The sequence below is a fragment of the Emys orbicularis genome, chromosome 8 (genome assembly GCF_028017835.1).
Source record: "Emys orbicularis isolate rEmyOrb1 chromosome 8, rEmyOrb1.hap1, whole genome shotgun sequence".
Classification (NCBI taxonomy): domain Eukaryota; kingdom Metazoa; phylum Chordata; order Testudines; family Emydidae; genus Emys; species Emys orbicularis.
In genome coordinates this window covers 98141393-98162655 of record NC_088690.1, presented here as the reverse complement: position 1 = coordinate 98162655, position 21263 = coordinate 98141393, and positions in this window count along the sequence as shown.

Genomic DNA, 21263 nt, shown 5'->3' with positions numbered 1-21263 from the left:
TCCTGAAATACCGTATTTATTAACCAACCAGCAGCTGTGTTCTTAACGCTTCATTTTTAAAGTAGCCAAAACAACAATCTCTGGACAGAATTTATTAGAATTCTTTGAGGGGGGGTCAACCAACATGTGGACCAGCGTGATCCAGGGGCTATAGTGTTCCCTGACCAAAGGCTCTTATGCAAAGCAAGCTGTCATGGGATGAGACAAGAGGGGAAGGTCCTCTCATGGATCAGTAACTGCTTAAAAAATAGGGAACCCAGGGTAGGAAAGAATAAGTTTCAGAATGGAGAGAGGTAAATAGGCATGTCCCCCAGCGAGCTGTACTGGGACCAGTGCTGTCCAACATACTCATAAATAAGCTGGGGAAAGGGATAAACAGTGAGGTGGCAAAGTTTGCAGATGATACAAAATTACTTAAAATATTTAAGTACAAAGCAGACTGTGAAGTTACAAAGGAATTCACAAAACTGGGTGACTGGGCCAAGGGCTCCGGAATGGGGGACCAGGGGACCATGGCCCCTCCCTCTTTTTACTGGCCTTAAGGGTGAGCAGGGGAGGGGGCAGAGAGGAACAAGCGGGGGCAGACTCTTGGGGTTTGAGGTGGCACGGGAGTGGGATCTCAGGGGAAGAAATGGAGCGAGGATGGGTCTTGGGGGGAGGAAGAGGCAGTGCAGGAGTGGGGTCTTGGGCAAGGTGTGGTGCGAGGGTGGGGACTTCGGGGGGAGGAGCAGTGCGAGGGCGGGGCCTTGGAGGAATGGGCAGTGCTGGGGCTTGGGGAGAAGGGGCGGGGAGGCATGATTCCGGCACCTGTGGTCCCCCCACTTTAAGGGCACTTCCGCTGCTCCTATACTGGGCAACAAAATGGCAGATGAAATTCAATGTTGAAGAAATGCAAAGTAATGCATTTTGGAAAACAATCTTAATGATACATACAAAATAATGGGGTCTAAATTAGCTGTTACCATTCAAGAAAGAGATCTTGGGGTCACTGTGGATAGTTCTCTGAAAACATCTGCTCAATGTGCAGCAGCAATCAAAAAAGCTAACAAGGTTAGGAACCATTAGGACAATGATAGATAATAAGACAGTGTGATATTTCCCAGGGTACAGTCTGGACTGATGGATAGCTATGTCCCCTCAATTTTCCACCCTGAGGTGTCTTTTTCACTGCTTTGCTGTGAGAGCAACTATGCCTGGTCTGCCTACCCACAGCCTCCAGCATATAAATCACTCCCAGCTATACTGTATGAGTGCTTAGCTATCCACCCATGAATTACACCAGCAGGACAACAACAGCAAACTCCCAGTCCCAAATTTTCCCCCAGTAATGTGCATCTTCTACTGCCCAGCACCTTCCTGGACAATTCAAGTTCATATAAAATCCATTAATAGAAAATGATATGCACAAATCTTGTTATCCCAATCGAAGTTCCCAAACACGTCACTCCAAACACTCACAGATTTAGATAAAACAATAAAACAAGTTTATTAACTACAGAAAAATAGATTTTAAGTGATTACAAGGAATAAGGCATAAAAGTCAGAATTGGTTACAAAGAAATAAAAGGTGAAATGCAAACTAATACCTAATTTAACAAGCTAAGTGAACTTAAAGCAAAAGGATCTTTCTCACCACATGTTCTAGCAGTCTTATTGACTGGATCTTTCAGCCAGGATCCCTCCCCAGTTGACTGATGCTTGCTTTGTCTTTCAAGTATTGTCAGTGCTGTGCGTGACTACATATGAAGGGAGAGATAATGTGTGTCCTCTGTTCTCACTTCTTATTTTCCTCTATGAAAATCATCAGCTGAGATTCAGGAGACGGAAAGTTTGTTTGGTCAGGAACTTCCAGCTGTTCCATTGCCAATATGTAAATTTCTCACTTACACCCTTCTTCCTGCCAAAGAATGGCCACTTAACCAGGTGATAGTGCATTTGATTATGTTGACACTGGGATGAGGTGTTGGCTAGCCTTTTGTCTCTGGGGAACTGGTTTGAAGCTGTTTCCCTAGACTTAGAACATGTCTTATACAGTAGAATTTTATAACTTTACATACAATGTTGCCACACATATTTTATCAGAACAAGAATGATCAGTAAATTGTGAGTTTTCAAATAATACCTTACAAGGCATACTTTGTACAAAATTTATCATAGTCTTGTAAAAAGGGTGAGGATAGGGATACAGATTGTCACGGACAGTAAATGTCACTATATAAATCCATGGTACACTCACACCTTGAATACGGTGTGCAGTTCTGGTCACATCATCTCAAAAAATATATGTTAGAAACGGAAAAGGTACAGAGAAGGGCAACAAAAATGATTAAGGGTATGGAACGGCTTCTATATGAAGAGAGATTAAAAAGACTGGGATTATTCATCTTGGAAAAGAGACAACTAAGGGGAGTTATGATAGAGGTCTATAAAATCACGAATGGTGTGGAGATAGTGAATAAGGAAGTGTTATTTACTCCTTCACATAACACAAGAACTAGGAGTTACCCAATGAAATTAATAGGGTGCAGGTTTAAAGCAAACAAAAGGAAGTACTTCTTCACACAACGCACAGTCAACCTGTGGATCTCTTTGCCAGGAAATGTGAAGACAAAAAATATAACTGGATTCAAAAAAGAATTAGATACATTCATGGAGGATAGGTCCATCAATGGCTATTAGCCAAGATGGTCAGGGTTGCAGCCCCGTGCTCTGGGTGTCCCTAAATCCCTGACTGCCAGATGCTGGGACTTGATGTCAGGGGATGGATCACTTGATGATTGCCCTATTCTGTTCTTTCCCTTTGAAGCATCTGGCATTGAAGACAGGATATTGGCCTAGATGGACCATTGGTCTGACCCAATATGGCTGTTCCTATGTTGTCAGAAATGTAAGGATCTCTTGGAAAAAAGCTGATAAAGTAAAACATTGTCAATAATCTGGATTATATCTTAAATCCTGCCATATTTGGCTATTTCTTAAAGCCCCAGCTCCTAGATTCATATGATTTGTGTAAACCACACCTTTTGTTTAAAAAATAATAATGTTCTAGCCCTCATGGTTGCAGATAAAAGCTTGAAAATGTGACCCAAGTGCATTCTAAAGCTCAGAAACTAGACAACAAATAAATATAACCCAACCTTTATTTTTATTTTTAACCACATTATTTTTTAAAGCCAGTCTCATGATTTTGGGGGTCCTGACTCATGATTTGAATGGGTTAGGGTTGAGAATACTGGGTAAACTAAAACCACAATGACACTATTTTATAAAATAGCTAATCTAAGTAGGTATGTGTATGGACTAGGGTGACCAAATAAGGGGAAGAGCAAAAACAAAACAAAACAAAAAAAACCCACAGTGCTGCCGGCAGATATCGGGACGTCTGGTCACCCTAGTTTGGACCCCAATCTTGCAAGGTGGACTGCAGGGGCCAGGGTAGTATCTGAATACCTCCTATGTATTTAAAAATAGATATAACAGTAACTTTTTCCTTTTAGTTCTTCCTTCCTGGTTTGTATGATAAATAGTTCAATTAGTTTGTAGGTGTATATGTGAGACAGTGAGCTGCTGGGTAAGAAGGTTTGTTGTCTTGACTATGTGTGAAAAAGCACCTTAATTCTGATCTCTGTTTCATGTTTAATAGTCTTCTCTATTTTGTATTCAGGAGAAGATTATACCAGTGATATAAATGACTATGCCAAGGTTGACATGACACATTGTAAGAATAGTTGCAATCGGTATGCCAAAGCTATGCTGCCTTGTGCTATGATGCTATGATACTGTTAGCCCTCTCAAGCGAAGCAGGTTGGGTCACTATTATTACGTATTATTTATATGATGCCAAAAATGTGCTCAGTGCTTTATAGATTGAATTAAAAGACATGACGTTCTCTGTCCCAAAGAGCTCTCAGTCTAAGGCACCTATCTGGGGTTTGGTGCAGAGCTGGACCTAACTTTAGACATGATGGGACAATAGTCAGTGCTTAGATGGGATACCCACAGGTGCTGCAGGAAGCAGCGATTGGCTCAGATATTGCCAGTCAGTGGGACCATTCACAGTGCACAAAGTATTTAAGTTTTTGCAGGATTAGGGCCTTAGGCCTGGTCTACACCTAAAATTTAGGTCAATTTAGCTATGTTGTTCAGGTGTGTGAAAAATTCACACCCTTGAGAGACGCAATTAAGTTGACCTATGCCTCACTATAGACACCACTAAATCAATGGAAGAATTCTCTTGAGGGAGTGGTTTTATTACAGTGATTGTAAAAAAAACCTTCTGTCACTGTAGCAGGTATAGCACCGTAGCTGTGCTGCTGTAGTGTCTATAGTGTAAACAGGACCTTAGTTATTCCATAGGTTATTCTCTTCCCTCTGAGTCAGCACTGGTTCTAGCATGTTACTAGGAGGCATTGTGCTACCGGAGCTGCCATCTTTCAGATAAGGTATAAAACTAGGGTCCTGATAATTTCTGGTCATTGAAGCTCCTGCGAAATTTCTGTAAGAGTAGGGGTATTAACCTCGGTATCCTAGAAGACTTCTACTAAGTGAGTACCTTCTCCATCTAAATTCACCCTGCAGTTTCAAATGAATATTCTTTCTTTCATATTTTGCTGCCTTGTATGTATATTGTTCAGCAACTACTGTGTTCTTCCCTGGAAATGATTGCCTTTCACTGGTGGATAAAGTGTGACTCCATTTTATTCCTTAAGTTCTCAATGTGGGATGCTGTTATACTTAATTAGATGTTTGTAATATGCTTTGAAAGCCTTGGATAGGAGTTGATATGGAAGTGTGGAGTAATACTTTATTTGTAATACAAATTCCCTGTTGAAGTCAAATTGGTTTTCATAATAATAATAAACCATTTTCTCCCCAAAAGGAAAAAAAGGTCGCTTTTACTTTAGACTGACATGAAATTGTGTTACTACTTAGTATCTTTCTATAGTTACATTTTCATTTGTTTAAATATCCACACAAGAGTCATTTATTCAATGAGTTCTTAAGAGACCTATTTTTGTCCCTTGAAAATCTTTCTTGACAATAGATTTCACCACACCCCCCTGGAGGCTTGAGATTTCAAAAATACTCACCCGTAACCCTCTGGCTTGTAAATTTTACAATAATGGCATTTGGAGAATTACAATGTTTCTTCCACTTCCATCTTAGGATTTAGTAGCAGCTTCCTTCTACTGAAATGCAAATAGTAGCGTTTTGAACTGGTTAGAATTGATGGCAAGTCCGGATCATCACTGAATTCTCACCTATGGTCCTTCACAAATTTAATTTTTGTGGTAAGATGTATTGTGACAAGTTTAAGCTTGGAGTAAAATTTTCAGGGGTGAATAACCAACCCATGTAAAGCTACATTTATTGCAAAAGAGCTGTCACAATCTAAACCACAGTGGTGAAAATGAAATCCTTCGTGCAGTTAACTTTACATTTCTGTAATTCCTTATCTACCTTATCAGTGTAAAAATGTCTGGTGTATTTTTTAATGCTGCTCATAAAATCTTGTACATTGCAGGATCTTTGATTTGAAAAATGAGGAAGAGAGGGAATTATGTAGGGCTAAATCCATTGCAAATTATTATAAAAGTATTTGTAAAATTCATTTAAAAATACCTATCCTCTTTTCTGAGGCAGCTCCTTGTGAAGAAGAATTGGATGTACAAATTAAATAATAATAATAATTAATAATAAGGCCCCACTTCTGCAAATATCTATGCACGTACTTAACTCTACTCACACGAGTTATCCTATGGAAGTTTTTGCAGGATCGGGACTTAAAATAGTAGTGGTTTGAGTTTAAATACTTCCTATAATTAAAGTACCTGGGCTGTTAAAAGTGTATTCAGATAAATAATCTCTAAAGAAAATGTTTTGTTTGAGTGTATTCTTCTTCAGAAAATCATTTAAACTGTTTTTCGAAATATAAAGAAATAAGTATCTTTTGGAACTAATGGCACATTTTCCCTTGCCATTAAAAGGCCAACAAACCCTACATTTTCCTCTCTTTTTTCCCCTTCTCTTAGAAGGGTGCATTTCACTGTAATGGTCTGTTTGGCCCAGCTGTTCAGCTTTTGTACATGGTATCTCAGCAACCAGGTCTTTGTGAAGCAAAGCCAGGAGCAGTGTCTCAGTTGGGGTAGAAACAAACCACCTTCTCTCACTCTCTCAAGTGTACATTCTCTAACTCCTTCTCCTAAAAGCATTTTGCAGTTATTTACTTCAGATTAGCTTTCTTCGGGGTCTGATCCTGCTCCCTAATCATTATAAACTCTTATATAAAAGGTTTCTAGGCACCTAAGCCCCATTGTAGTCAGTGGGAGTTAAGCATCTAAATATCTTTGAGAATCTGGGCCAGACAGTCCACAAGTCTTGCCTCTTTCCAAACCAAACCTAAAACTCACTTTTCCAGCTTCACTTTACCTCCGGGACAGGGGAGGGAGAGGAAGAAGATGATTTCTAGTTGGGGCAGAAAAGGGGAAATTAGATCACTGAACATCCAAACAGCACACCTTGCTGCCTGACCTTGGCAAATCACTCTGTCTCTCTTGGCCTCCTTGCCTCATCTATGGAATGGGGACAATAACTGTTAGTCACCTTAGTAAGGTGCTTTGGAATCTATTGGACAAACATACTATAAATGCTAGGGATTTTATTATTGATGGATGATCAGATACCATGGTGAGGTGAGTGGTATAAATGCTGTAGGTAGGTAGATAGCCAAGGGTGGAAAAGGAAGCAGGCTCTGGGCTGATTCAGCTTCTTCACACACAACAAAACTCCCTACCTCCCATTCCTGAGGTAACGTACAGTATTAGCAGAAATGGATGTTGTGCCAATGGGCCACCTCATCCCAGCCTCAGTTCTCTGCTTCCCCTCTCCTTGTGATGAAGTAATGCATCCTGTGGCTGCAGAGAGTTGGTTCTTTATGTTGGATGTAATGCTTTCATTAGGCAGATGCCAGATTTCAGAAACAGACAGTTAGACCTTGCAGAACTAAATTTCCTCTGTAGTTTTAATGTGTGACTGTTCTTTTGTCCCCCACCCTTTACCCTATTAAGTTATTTTAGCACTTTCATGTGGTTCATAAAAGAACAGAAAGCCAGTTAAAACATTACCCCAAACAAGCTGATACATTTTTAGATGCATAAGCATATCTGCCTTGCCTGCATTTCCAAGAGCCTCGCCACAGTGTACATCAGAAATGCTCAAACTTTGCTCATCTCAGGGCTGTACTAGCAACTTCCTAGAGCCCTCCTAATTTATATGAAATGGATCAATTTCCCCCCCCCCCCCCAGTCTTTAATACAGAGGTACAGCCAATCATGCTATCCAATCCATCTTCTCTCTTTCAGAGATGGAGAAACTGAGACACAGAGAAATGGAACACAGGACTACGGGGCCCAGAGGCAGTTTGCTTCCTGTATCAATGGCCCAGTGTGATGGGGCTTGTTATCTTTTGCCGTGTGAGTTAAATTGTTTAAATATACCTGTTGATCTCAAGAGAATTCATAGGCTATGAATTATGACTTCTGTCAATCCCTGGGGAATGAAACACTGATCTCAGAGCTGTAACTTGAAATGTTCAGTTCTAGATCAATGCCAGCAAACATTGCTCATCAGAGGGACCAGTGATAGTTTTAAGTTCTGACCAATTCTGGTCCATAGGGTCAGAAAAAAAGAGCCCTGATCCCTGGTTCTTCTTTTCTCATATTGTCATCTGCAGGAAAATCTGGTAAACCTCCCTATCAATACCAGTGTCACTTGTTGAAATCGGTATTAAATAAACATTTCAATTATTGAAACACATATGCAACTTCTGGTGTGCAAAGACAGAATGCTGAATAGTCCCCCTGCGACAATACACAAGAACCTCTAGACTGCAGATAACCCTCATCAGAGCTCACATCTCATGCTGTTACTATGGTAACGTGGTCAGGTCTCTGAGTTTTCTAAAAAGCAAATACTGAAGACACAGACTGCATAAGAATTGATTATGAGAGCGACAGCACTAGCCTCTCCCAGCAATGGCACTTTGGGTGGAAGCAGCTAGGTCACCCAATCTGCTGTGATTAGAACACTATCAGGTTCAAAGGCTTCTACATGGCACTTGCCCTCCCAGACCTGTCACTGTCTGCAGCATATTCTTCAATGGCCCTTTGGCCCCTCAGATGCACTAAGTGGAACACTGCTGCATCTGAGGATTGATCCCTCAATATCCAACCAATCATCAAGAATAGGCTGAATGGACTTAGTTCATAGTACATGAACTAGACTTTGCCCAGGACACTTGGATTAACTCCCCACATCTCATAAAAATGCCATGAAATTTTAATGGTCACAAATGGTCAGGCCCTTGTTTTACATTCTGTTCAAAAGATACTTTGCTCGTCACACTGCACAAAGGCACAGTGGCCATGGGCAGCTCCCGACAAAAGCAAAGCAGAAATAAAACCCCAAAGCAGGAGGGGAAAAAATCCAAGAGATACCCAGGTGTATGCATCAGTTATGAGAGCGGCCATGCTCTGTGTACTATGTGTGTCTGCATATTATGCAGGTCTGTGTAATGAGCAGCTGTGTGAATATAACATGCAGTCCATGTGCAGTTAAGTTTATTTACACATTTCAATGTTTTCCTATTTATAGTCGGCTGTTGTCAGTGATTTAAATGTTAAACAGCTCCATGGTACCTGTACAGGCTCATTTTCCTTTCCTCACAACTAGCAGATTGTGGGGAGCAAACAATTCTGCTCCTCAGAGCAGGTAAATTTTAAATAGGTGACTAATAAGCAGAATATTTTTCTTACTCTCTGTGTTGCCTTCAGCAGAACCCAGCAGAGTTTAGAGACCAGGATTTTCCCCTTTGGGAGCTGCTTGAGAAGCTTTTAATTTTTTTGGAGGGGGGGGGGGATGAAAATTCCTGTTTTAATGTCTGTAAAACACCCCCTCTACCAGGGACCCTCTTTTAGATCCCTCAGTTGACCTGGCTTCTTTCAGCTTTACCATCTGACATCCCTCACTGCTTGGGCATGTTCCACCTCTCCTCTCATCCCGGTGTAAAAAAACAAACAAACAAACAAAAAAAACAGATGAATAAGAAGGAAAAACGTGAAACTACTGCACCCTAGGAGCCTGGTTCACTGTCTGGCTCCTGCCAGCAGAACCTGGATGCCAGTCTTGGATCATGAGTTTGTCAGAAGTAAGGACTTAGTGACACAAGTCACCATCAAACCCCAGCTGCATTAGGAGGCCCAGAGCTTGCCAGTACTGTCACTGTATGCTTATACAGCCCCCATCACCATAGTATCTCAGTGCCTCACAATGAATTTATCCTCAATAATGGGGAGCCGAGGCACAGAGAAATTAGGTGACTTGCCTCAGGTCACCCAGGGAGTCTGTGGCAAACTCAGGTATACAACCCAGATCCCCATTGTCTCAGTACAGTGCCTTATCACACAATTAACCTTCCTGATGATTTAAACTCACTTTATCTAGTCTGATCCAATGCAGCTAAGCATTTATACCAAGATCTTTGCTGCACTTTCTGAGGGCTTGTCTACACACAAAAGTTGTGATGCTTTAACTGTACTGATATAGTTGCTTTATACCACTATAGTTAGTCCCATATGGGAAGGGAAATAAACGATTCTGGTATAAGGCACCTTTATACTAGCATAATTGCATCCAGACTAGAGTTGTAGTGCTGTAACTGTGGCCTTGTCTACTCTACAAATGCTTTGCCAGTATAGCTATATTGGCAGAACCTCCTAGTGTAGACACAGCAAATGCCAATAGAAGGAGTTTTTCTGTTGGCATGCTATCACCACCTCCCTGCACAATGTTATCTATGCCAACAGAAGCACTCTGTCAGCATAGCTGTGTCTACAGGGGGTTTTGCCAGCAAAGCTATGTCAGTTAGGGTGTGTGGTGTTTTCATACCTGACCAAACTTGATAGTGTCAACCTGGCCTATATTAGTAAAAAAAATCACAACTCTAACTGAAAAAGTTATAGCGGTACCAAACTGAGTGCCTTGTAGGGGTGAAAGTAGAAACAGGGACTTACCGGTACGGGGCTGGGTTGGGGCTGGCTCTGGCCCCCGGAAGGGGCGGGGCCTCAGGCGGAAGGGGCAGGGATGGGGGGGGCAGAGCCAGCCCCGGCCTGCCCTATACCGGTAAGTGCCCTCCCCTTCTCCGCTGGGTTAGCAGCGGCAGCCGGGGGCTCCGGCAGCAGTTTAAAGGGCCCAGGGCTCGGCCGCCGCTACTGCCCTGGGCCCTTTAAACCGCTGCCGGAGCCCCCGGCTGCTGCTGCTACCCCAGGGCTCCGGCAGCGGGGCTCTGGGGGCTATTTAAAGGGCCCAGGACTCCCCTGCCTCTACCGCCCTGGACCCTTTAAATAGCCCCCGGAGCCCTGGGGTAGCGGCGGCAGGGCTCCGGCAGCTATTTAAAGGGCTCAGGGCAGTAGAGGCAGCGGGAGCCCCAGCCCATTAAATAACCCCCTGAACCCGCTGCCACTACCCCAGGGCTCCAGCAGCGGGGCTCTGGCGGCAATTTAAAGGGCTCCAGCCATTGCTGGGAGCCCCAGGCCCTTTAAATTGCCACCTGGGGAAGCCGGGCCGCCCTGGTACGGCGCACCGGCTCTTGCCGGTACGTCGTACCGGGGCGTACCGGCTTACTTTCACCTCTGGTGCCTTGTGCTCATCAAACCAAATAGTAGCTGAACCTTCATGGATGCTCTTACTCATCCATTCAATAGGCAGCTTGACAGCAAAAGGAGGAAGTTGGCTGATGTTACCAGCAGTGCGGGCCACCCCTTGAAGGGGGAAGGGCCTGTCAAGGCTGTATCCCTACTTTGAACTTTAGGGTACAAATGTAGGGGCCTGCATGAAGACTTCTAAGCTTATCTACCAGCTTAGCTCTGGTCCGCTGCCACCATCTCAAGAATTCCCTCCCTGGGAAGCCTTGAGAAACCTTTCACCAATTCCCTGGTGAATACAGATCCAAACTCCTTGGATCTTAAATAAGGAGAAATTGACCCTTCCCCCCTCCTTCCTTTCACCAACTCCTGGTGAATACAGATCCAAACCCCTTTTGGATCTTAAAACAAGGAGAAATCAATCAGGTTCTTAAAAAGAAGGCTTTTAATTAAAGAAAAAGGTAAAAATCATCTCTGTAAAATCAGTATGGAAAATAACTTTACAGGGTAATCAAACTTAAAGAGCTCAGAGGAACCCCCTCTGTCTTAGGTTCAAAGTATAGCAAACAAAGATAAGCACTCTAGTAAAAGGTACATTTACAAGTTGAGAAAACAAAGTAAATCTAAGACGCCTTGCCTGGCTTTTACTTACAATTTTGAAAATAAGAGAGACTTGTTTAGAAAGATGGGGAGAACCTGGATTGATGTCTGGTCCCTCTCAGTCCCAAGAGCGAACAACCCCTTAAACAAAGGACACACACAAAAGCCTTTCCCCCCCCAAGATTTGAAAGTATCTTGTCCCCTTATTGGTCCTTGGGGTCAGGTGTCAGCCAGGTTACCCGAGCTTCTTAACCCTTTACAGGTAAAAGGATTTGGAGTCTCTGGCCAGGAGGGATTTTAGTACTGTACACAGGAGAGCTGTTACCCTTCCCTTTATAGTTATGACACGCCCCCCAAATCACAGATAGTGTTGGACGTTTGGTTCCACACTGGCTGTGATTTCTTTCCTGGAGCTCTAGGAGAAAACAGAGTTAATAAGACACATGTACCTTTAGACATACTACTGATTATATAAAAACTAACAATATGTTTCATTCCAAGAACAATTGTTAACCAGTTAACTCTGGGAAACTTTCCCGGGAGAGTGCATCAGCCACTTTGTTAGAAGCTCCCGAAATGTGTTGTATTTCAAAATCAAAATCTTGGAGAGCTAAACTCCACCGAAGAAGTTTTTTGTTATTTCCCTTGGCGGTATGAAGCCACTGTAGCGCAGCATGGTCTGTTTGTAGTTGGAAACGCCGTCCCCAAACATATGGGCGTAACTTTTCCAGCGCGTACACAATGGCGTAGCATTCCTTTTCGCTGATTGACCAGTGGCTTTCCCTCTCAGACAGTTTCTTGCTGAGAAACACGACAGGATGGAATTCTTGATCCGGTCCTTCCTGCATTAAAACTGCTCCCACGCCTCGCTCGGAAGCATCTGTGGTTACTAGGAACGGTTTGTCAAAGTCTGGGGCCCTTAGCACAGGGTCAGACATGAGTGTTGCCTTAAGCTGGTTAAAGGCCTTTTGACACTTATCAGTCCACTGAACTGCATTTGGCTGTTTCTTTCTGGTTAGGTCTGTCAGCGGGGCAGCGATTTGGCTGTAGTGTGGTACAAATCGCCTATAATATCCGGCCAAGCCTAAGAAGGATTGGACCTGTTTCTTTGACTTTGGAACCGGCCACTTTTGGATAGCATCCACTTTGGCCTGTAGGGGATTTATAGTTCCTTGACCCACCTGGTGCCCCAGGTATGTCACTCTGTTTTGGCCTATTTGACACTTTTTAGCCTTAACAGTTAGTCCTGCCTGCCGGATGCGCTCGAAGACTTTTTTCAGGTGCTCCAGGTGTTCTGTCCATGAATCAGAAAAAATGGCCACATCATCGAGATAGGCAACTGCAGATTTTCCCAATCCCGCTAAGAGACCATCTACAAGTCTTTGGAAGGTGGCGGGTGCATTTCGCAACCCGAAAGGGAGTACATTGAATTCATACACCCCTGCCTGGGTGACGAAGGCGGACCTTTCCTTAGCGGGTTCATCTAGTGGTACTTGCCAGTACCCCTTGGTTAAGTCTAAAGTAGAGATGAATTGGGCATGTCCCAATTTCTCCAATAGCTCATCTGTGTGTGGCATTGGATAGTTGTCAGGACGAGTTACAGCATTTAGCTTACGGTAGTCCACGCAAAAGCGTATTTCCCCATCTGGTTTGGGAACTAGAACCACTGGAGATGCCCATGCACTGGTAGAGGGGCGGATTATACCCATCTGTAGCATGTCCTGGATCTCCCTTTGTATAGCAGTTTGGGCCTGAGGTGACTCCCGGTAGGGTGGGGTTCTAATTGGGTGAGCATTACCTGTGTCAATGGAGTGATAGGCCCGTTCGGTCCGTCCTGGAGTGGCTGAGAAAATCGGTGCAAAGCTTGTGCACAGCTCCTTGATCTGCTGTCGCTGCAGACGTCCAAGGGTCGTGGAGAGGTTCACCTCTTCCACGCCACCATTCCTTTTTCCTTCGTAGTAGACACCTGCAGGCCACTCCGCGTCATCTGTTTCCTGGGCTGTAAACTGGCAAACGTTTAATTCTCTAGAATAAAAGGGCTTAAGAGAATTAACATGGTATACCTTAGGCTTTATGTTGGAGGTGGGGGAGGCTATGAGATAGTTAACAGCTCCTAGTCGCTCCTGGACCGTGAATGGTCCTTCCCACGACGCTTCCATTTTATGGGCCTGGAGCGCCTTTAAGACCATGACTTGGTCTCCTACTTTGAAGGACCGTTCTCTGGAATGTTTATCATACCAGGCCTTTTGCTCTTCCTGAGCATCCTTTAGGTTTTCTTTAGCAAGGGCTAAAGAGTGTCGGAGGGTGTTTTGTAGGTTGCTTACAAAGTCTAGAATGTTAGTTCCTGGAGAAGGCGTAAACCCCTCCCATTGCTGCTTCACCAACTGTAATGGCCCCTTAACCTCGCGGCCATACACAAGTTCAAATGGTGAAAACCCTAAACTGGGATGTGGTACAGCCCTGTAGGCAAAAAGCAACTGCTGCAACACTAGGTCCCAATCATTGGAGTGTTCATTTACGAATTTACGTATCATGGCCCCCAAAGTTCCATTAAACCTCTCCACCAGACCATTGGTTTGATGGTGATGAGGGGTGGCAACCAAGTGATTCACCCCATGAGCTTCCCACAGGTTTTTCATGTTCCCTGCCAGGAAAATTAGTTCCCGAATCTGTAAGGATGTCGGAGGGCCAACCTACCCTGGCAAAAATGTCTGCTAATGCCTGGCACACACTTTTAGCCTTGGTGTTGCTTAAGGGTACAGCTTCCGGCCATCGGGTAGCAAAATCCATGAAAGTCAGTACGTACTGCTTTCCTCTGGGTGTCTTCTTTGGGAAAGGACCCAGAATATCCACAGCTACTCGCTGAAATGGGACCTCAATTATGGGTAGTGGCTGGAGAGGGGCTTTAACCTGGTCTTGGGGCTTTCCCACTCGTTGGCACACCTCACAAGACCGGACATAATTAGCAACGTCCTTGCCCATTCCCTCCCAGTGGAAGGACTTCCCCAACCGGTCTTTGGTTCTGTTCACCCCAGAATGGCCATTGGGATGATCATGGGCTAAGCTCAAGAGCTTTACCCGATACTTAGTGGGAACTACCAGCTGTCTTTGAGGATGCCAGTCTTCCTGGTGCCCACCAGAAAGAGTCTCCTTGTATAAAAGTCCTTTTTCTACAACAAACCGGGATCGGTTAGAAGAGCTGAGAGGCGGTGGGGTGCTCCGCGCCGCCGCCCAAGCTTTCTGAAGGCTGTCATCTGCTTCCTGCTCGGCCTGGAACTGTTCCCTTGATGCTGGAGACATCAGTTCCTCCTTGGACTGTGGACTGGGGCTTGGTCCCTCTGGAAGCGATGCAGGTGCTGGGGCTGTTTCCATTGACTGTGAACCGCTGTTCGCTGGTGCACTATGTGGTATCTCAGGCTCTGGCTGAGCCTCTTGGGTAAGGTTATCTGCTGCTTCCGCCAGTTCAGGTTCGCTGGTGTCCTCTGGCATTGGAGTTGTAGACGGGCTTGCAAGCGCTGGACTCAGTGCTGACAATGGTTCTGGTGCTGGTTGCATTGCCAGTTCCGGTTCTGGGACTGGCTTTGGCTGGGTCTCTGGGATTGGATCCACTACGGCTGTTGCAGTCGTTGGCAGGGGATCCGGTTCCACCACCTTTGTTTGGGTCTCTGGTAACACAGACGGGGTCCTGGTGGACGGCTCAGGAACAGGGATGGGGGTGGAAGCTTGCTTAGCCTGGCTGCGGGTGACTATTCCCACCCTCTTGGCTAGCTTCACATGGTTGGCCAAGTCTTCCCCCAGTAGCATGGGAATGGGATAATTGTCATAGACTGCAAAAGTCCACATTCCTGACCAGCCCTTGTACTGGACATGCAACTTGGCTGTAGGCAAGGTTACAGACTGTGAGACGAAGGGTTGAATTGTCACTGTAGCCTCCGGGTTGATGAGTTTGGGGTCCACTAGGGATTGGTGGATAGTTGACACTTGTGCCCCAGTGTCCCTCCAAGCGATAACCTTCTTTCCGCCCACTCTCAAGGTTTCCCTTCGCTCCGAGGGTATGAGAGAGGCATCTGGGTCTGGGGATCTTCGGTGTGATTGGGGTGTAATGAACTGTAATCGGTTGGGGTTCTTGGGGCAGTGAGCCTTTATATGCCCCAGTTCATTACATTTAAAACATCGCCCTGCTAAGGTATCACCGGGGCGATGTTGGTTGGTGGAGACTGGTGTGGTGGGGTGAGAAGGCGTCTGGGGTTTCCCTTGGGATGTGGGTGGGGCCTTGGGTTGTCCCCGGTGATAAGGTTTTGTTTCGGCTTGCCCCTTCTGATATTCGCTCCAACTGCTACTAGCTTTTTTCTTTTCTGTCACCTCCACCCATTTGGCTCCAATCTCCCCCGCCTCGGTTACAGTTTTGGGCTTTCTATCTAGGATGTACCTTTCTATTTCCTCAGGAACACCCTCTAAAAACTGCTCCATTTTTACTAGGGAAAGCAGATCTTCCAGAGATTTAACATTTGCTCCTGATACCCAGGCATCACAATTTTTGTCAATGTGGTAGGCATGTCGGGTAAATGACACATCTGGTTTCCACCTTAGGGCTCTGAACCGCCGACGGGCATGCTCGGATGTTAGCCCCATTCTGAGTCTGGCCTTGTTTTTAAAAAGTTCATAACTGTTTATGTGTTCCTTAGGCATTTCAGCCGCCACCTCTGCTAAGGGTCCACTGAGCTGCGGCCTCAGCTCTACCATGTACTGGTCTGCAGCGATGCTGTATTCAAGGCAGGCCCTTTCAAAATTTTCTAAGAAGGCCTCAGTATCATCGCCTGCCTTGTAGGTGGGGAATTTCCTGGGATGGGAAGTGGTACCTGGAGAGGAGTTGCTAGGATGGTTTGATGCATCCTGCCTAGCACTTGCTGCTTCCTTTCTTTTTCTCTCGCCTCCTTTTTGGCTTTTTCCAGCTCCATCTCTCTCTTGTGGGCCTCCTCTTTGGCTTTCTCTTCTCTTTTATGGGCCTCCTCTTTGGCTTTCTCTTCTCTTTCATGGGCCTCCTCTTTGGCTTTTTCCAGCTCCATCTCTCTCTTGTGGGCCTCCTCTTTGGCTTTTTCTTCTCTTTCATGGGCCTCCGTTTCAAGTTTTTTAATTTGAAGCAGTCTCTGATGTTTTCTTTCATTTTCTTCTGCTTCTAGTCTGGCCAGTTCTATTTTGTTAGCTGCTTCTTTGGTAGTCATTTTCCTGTTTTCTTGTGCTGGGTCACACCCTCTGCAGTTGACTGAAACTGGGATGTATTTAGCTTAGGCTCCTGCTGAGTGCTGCTGAGTTAACAGAGACTTTCTAACTAGCTACTTCCGAGGATGTAAAAAGAAAAAAAAACAATTCAGCTTGTAAATTACCTTTACCAGATCAAAGTTTGCTCACTGATTGAACCCTTCTCTTAACAAAGCCCCTTGTTAAAAAAAACTTAACACCTCTGCCTTCAGGCAAGGAGAGATAAGATATGCATCTACCTTCAGCTCTGCTCTCCAAGCAGCTAGAAGGAAAAAAAAAATCTCTTACTGGCTTTTGGGTTTAAAACGATCCCACCGCTGTGCCACCATGTCAAGGCTGTATCCCTACTTTGAACTTTAGGGTACAAATGTAGGGGCCTGCATGAAGACTTCTAAGCTTATCTACCAGCTTAGCTCTGGTCCGCTGCCACCATCTCAAGAATTCCCTCCCTGGGAAGCCTTGAGAAACCTTTCACCAATTCCCTGGTGAATACAGATCCAAACTCCTTGGATCTTAAATAAGGAGAAATTGACCCTTCCCCCCTCCTTCCTTTCACCAACTCCTGGTGAATACAGATCCAAACCCCTTTTGGATCTTAAAACAAGGAGAAATCAATCAGGTTCTTAAAAAGAAGGCTTTTAATTAAAGAAAAAGGTAAAAATCATCTCTGTAAAATCAGTATGGAAAATAACTTTACAGGGTAATCAAACTTAAAGAGCTCAGAGGAACCCCCTCTGTCTTAGGTTCAAAGTATAGCAAACAAAGATAAGCACTCTAGTAAAAGGTACATTTACAAGTTGAGAAAACAAAGTAAATCTAAGACGCCTTGCCTGGCTTTTACTTACAATTTTGAAAATAAGAGAGACTTGTTTAGAAAGATGGGGAGAACCTGGATTGATGTCTGGTCCCTCTCAGTCCCAAGAGCGAACAACCCCTTAAACAAAGGACACACACAAAAGCCTTTCCCCCCCCAAGATTTGAAAGTATCTTGTCCCCTTATTGGTCCTTGGGGTCAGGTGTCAGCCAGGTTACCCGAGCTTCTTAACCCTTTACAGGTAAAAGGATTTGGAGTCTCTGGCTAGGAGGGATTTTAGTACTGTACACAGGAGAGCTGTTACCCTTCCCTTTATAATTATGACAGGGCCGGTGCAAGGAAGTTTCGCGTCCTAGGCGAAACTTCCACCTTGCGCCCCCCCCAGCCCTGCGGCAGCTCCCCGCCCCCCCCCACCCTGAGGCACCCCCCCCGTGGGAGCTCCCCCCCCCAGCTCTGAGGCGCCCCCCTCCCGCAGCAGCTCCCCCCTCCCGCAGCAGCTCCCCCCCTGGGGAGCCGTGCGGCAGCTCCCCACCCTAGCTCACCTCTGCTCCGCCTCCTCCCCGAGCACGCCGCCCCCGCTCTAATTCTCCTCCCCTCCCAGGCTTGCGGCACCAAACAGCTGATTGGAGCTGCAAGCCTGGGAGGTGGGAGAAGTGGAGCGGCGACCGCGCGCTCGGGGAGAGAGCGTAGGAACGCTGTAAAAAAAAAAAGGGGGGGGGCACCGCTTTTTGGCGCCCCCGAATCTTGGCGCCCTAGGCAACCGCCTAGTTTGCCTAAATGGTAGGACCGGCCCTGGAAGGGGGATTGTCTTGGTGGAGCAGGGGGTGGTAATGATTGTGCTCAACAAATGCCAATAAACTGCACTGGAGGGAGCATAACCTACACCTTTACTAAGGGATACCAAAAGCTGCTGCTTAGCATCCTCCCACAACACCCTGGAGAATCATTACAGCCATTAGGCCTTGTAAAAGCACAGGGCCAATCCTGCTCCTTTTGAAGTAATTGAGAGTTAGTTCTACAACTGACTTCAATGGGAGTAGGAGTGTGCTCATAATACCGCCCTCCATGCCATCTTGGCACCACTGGTATACTTATTTCCCCTCCCCCACAATATTCCATGACTTGTAGAGCCTTAGCTATGTGCCTGGGTTAACAACGCATAGCTGTGAGTAATCCAGTCTGGGTAGGAGGAGGGTATGAGATGTGTGCTGTGGGAGTATTCCTCTTTACAGCAAACTGGGCACTCCAGAAATGACAGAGCACTTTTTATCATTACAACTTACAACCAATTAAAATTGCAACTACATGCAGAATAGAACAGCCTAGTGCTGTTGAGGAGGATGAAAGTCTCAGGGAAGGAGAACATCAAAGTGGAGCAGAGGGAAATGATCCCATAGTTGGGACACTCTCTCCAGATGATGTCATGGTATCCACTAGCACTGAGGATACCTCTCTGGGGTAGGGAACTCCAGTTATTCGGAAGAGACAGGTAATAGTAGTGGGGGATTTGATCATTAGAAATATAGATAGCTGGGGGAAATGCATGGTGAATTGCCCACCGGATGCGAAGGTTGCAGATCTCTCAAGACACCTAGACATGCTTATGTGTAGTCCTGGGGAGGAGCCGGTGGTTGTGGTACATGTAGATACCAATGACATAGGGAAAGATAGGAGAGAGATCCTGGAGGCCAAATTTAGGCTGGTAGGTAAGAGACTGAAGTCCAGGACCTCCATGGTAGCATTCTCTGAAGTGCTTCCAATTTTACACACAGGACCAGTTAGACAGGCAGAATTGCAGGGTCTCAATGTGTGGATGAGACAATGGTGTAGGGATGAGGGGTTTAGATTTATTAGGAACTGGGGAACCTTTGGGAAAGGAAGAGCCTATACAGGAAGGATGGGTTCCACCTGAACCAAAATGGAACCAGATTGCTGGAATGTAAAATTAAAAAGGTCATCGAGGAGTTTTTAAATTAAGGGCTAGGGGAAAGCCAACAGGTGTGGAAGAGCATGTGGTTTGGACAGAGACATCCCTCAGCTGAGGATCTATTAATGGGGATTCTTTGTATCCTATTAAGGAAGAGAGGATGGAAGATGATAAAGTACAGGTAGGATCTGATGAGAAACAGTCAAATTTAAAGGTGTCCCGTTCAATTACATCACATGAAGGCAGACAGCTAAAAAGTGACAAATTTTATAGGTTCTTAATACAAATGCTAGAAGTCTAAATACTGCACTAAGATGGGTGAACTTGAGTGCCTGGTATTAAATGAGGATATTGATATAACAGGCATTATAGAAACTTGGTGGAATGATGATAATCAGTGGGACATGCTAATACCAGGATACAAGATATATAGCAATGACAGAATAGGTCATGCTGGTGGGGGAGTGGCACTATACATGAAAGAAAGCATAGAGTCAAATGTAGTAAAAATCTTAAATGAACCAAACTGTACCATGGGATCCCTATGGATAGAAATTCCATGCTTGAATAATAAGAATATGGCAGTAGGGATATACTTCTGACCACCTGACCAGGATGGTGATGATGACTGTGAAATGCTCAAGGAAATTAGAGAGGCTATAAAAATAAAAAACTTAATAATAATGGGGGATTTCAACTATCCCCATATTAAAAGGGTAAATGTCACCTCAGGACGGGATGCAGAGATAATATTTCTTGACACCATAAATGACTGTTTCTTGGAGCAGCTTGTCCTGGAACCCACAAGAGGAGAGGCAATTCTTGATTTAGTCCTAAGTGGAGTACAGGATCTGGTCCAAGAGGTGAATATAGCTGAACTGCTTGGTAATAGCAACCATATTCTAATTAAATGTAATATCCCTGTGTGGGGGATAACACCAAAGAAGCCCACCACAGTAACATTTAATTTCAGAAAGGAGAACTACACAATAATGAGGAAGCTAGTTAAACAAATTAAAAGATACAGTCCCAAAAGTGAAATGCCTGCAAGCGGCATGGAAAGTTTTAAAAAACACCATAATAGAGGTTCAAATTAAATGTATATCCCAAATTAAAAAAACATAGTAAAAGGACCAAAAAAAGTGCCATCACGGCTTAATAACAAAGTAAAAGAAGTGGCTAGAGGTAAAAAGGCATCTTTTAAAAATTGGAAGTTAAATCCTATTGAGGAAAATAGACAGGAGCATGAACTCTGGCAAGTCAAGTGTAAAAGTATAATTAGGCAGGCCAAAAAAGAATTTGAAGAGCAACTTAAAACTAACAGCAAAAAAAAAATTTAAGTACATCAGAAGCAGGAAGCCTGTTAAACAATCAGTGGGGCCACTGGATGATTGAAGTGCTAAAGGAGCACTCGAGGAAGATAAGGCCATTGCGGAGAAACTAAATGAATTCTTTGTATCAGTCTTCACTGCAGAGGATGTGAGGGAGATTCCCACACATGAGTCATTCTTTTTAGGTGACAAATCTGAGGAACTGTCCCAGATTGAGGTGTCATTAGAGTTAGAGGAGGTTTTGGAACATTGATAAATTAAACTTTAATAAGTCACCAGGACCAGACGGTATTCACCCAAGAGTTCTGAAGGAACTCAAATATGAAATTGCAGAACTATTAACTGTGGTATGTAACCTATCATTTAAATCAGCATCTGTACCAGATAACTGGAGTTATAGCTAATGTGACACAAATTTTTAAAAAAGGCTCCAGAGGCGATCCTGGAAATTACAGGCCGGTAAACCTAACTTCAGTACCAGGTAAATTGGTTGAAACTGTAGTAAAGAACAGAATTATCAGACACATAGATGAACATGATTTATTGGGAAGAGTCAACATGGTTTTTGTAAAGGGAAATCATGCCTCCCAAATCTATTAGAATTCTTTGAGGGGGGGGTCAACAAACATGTG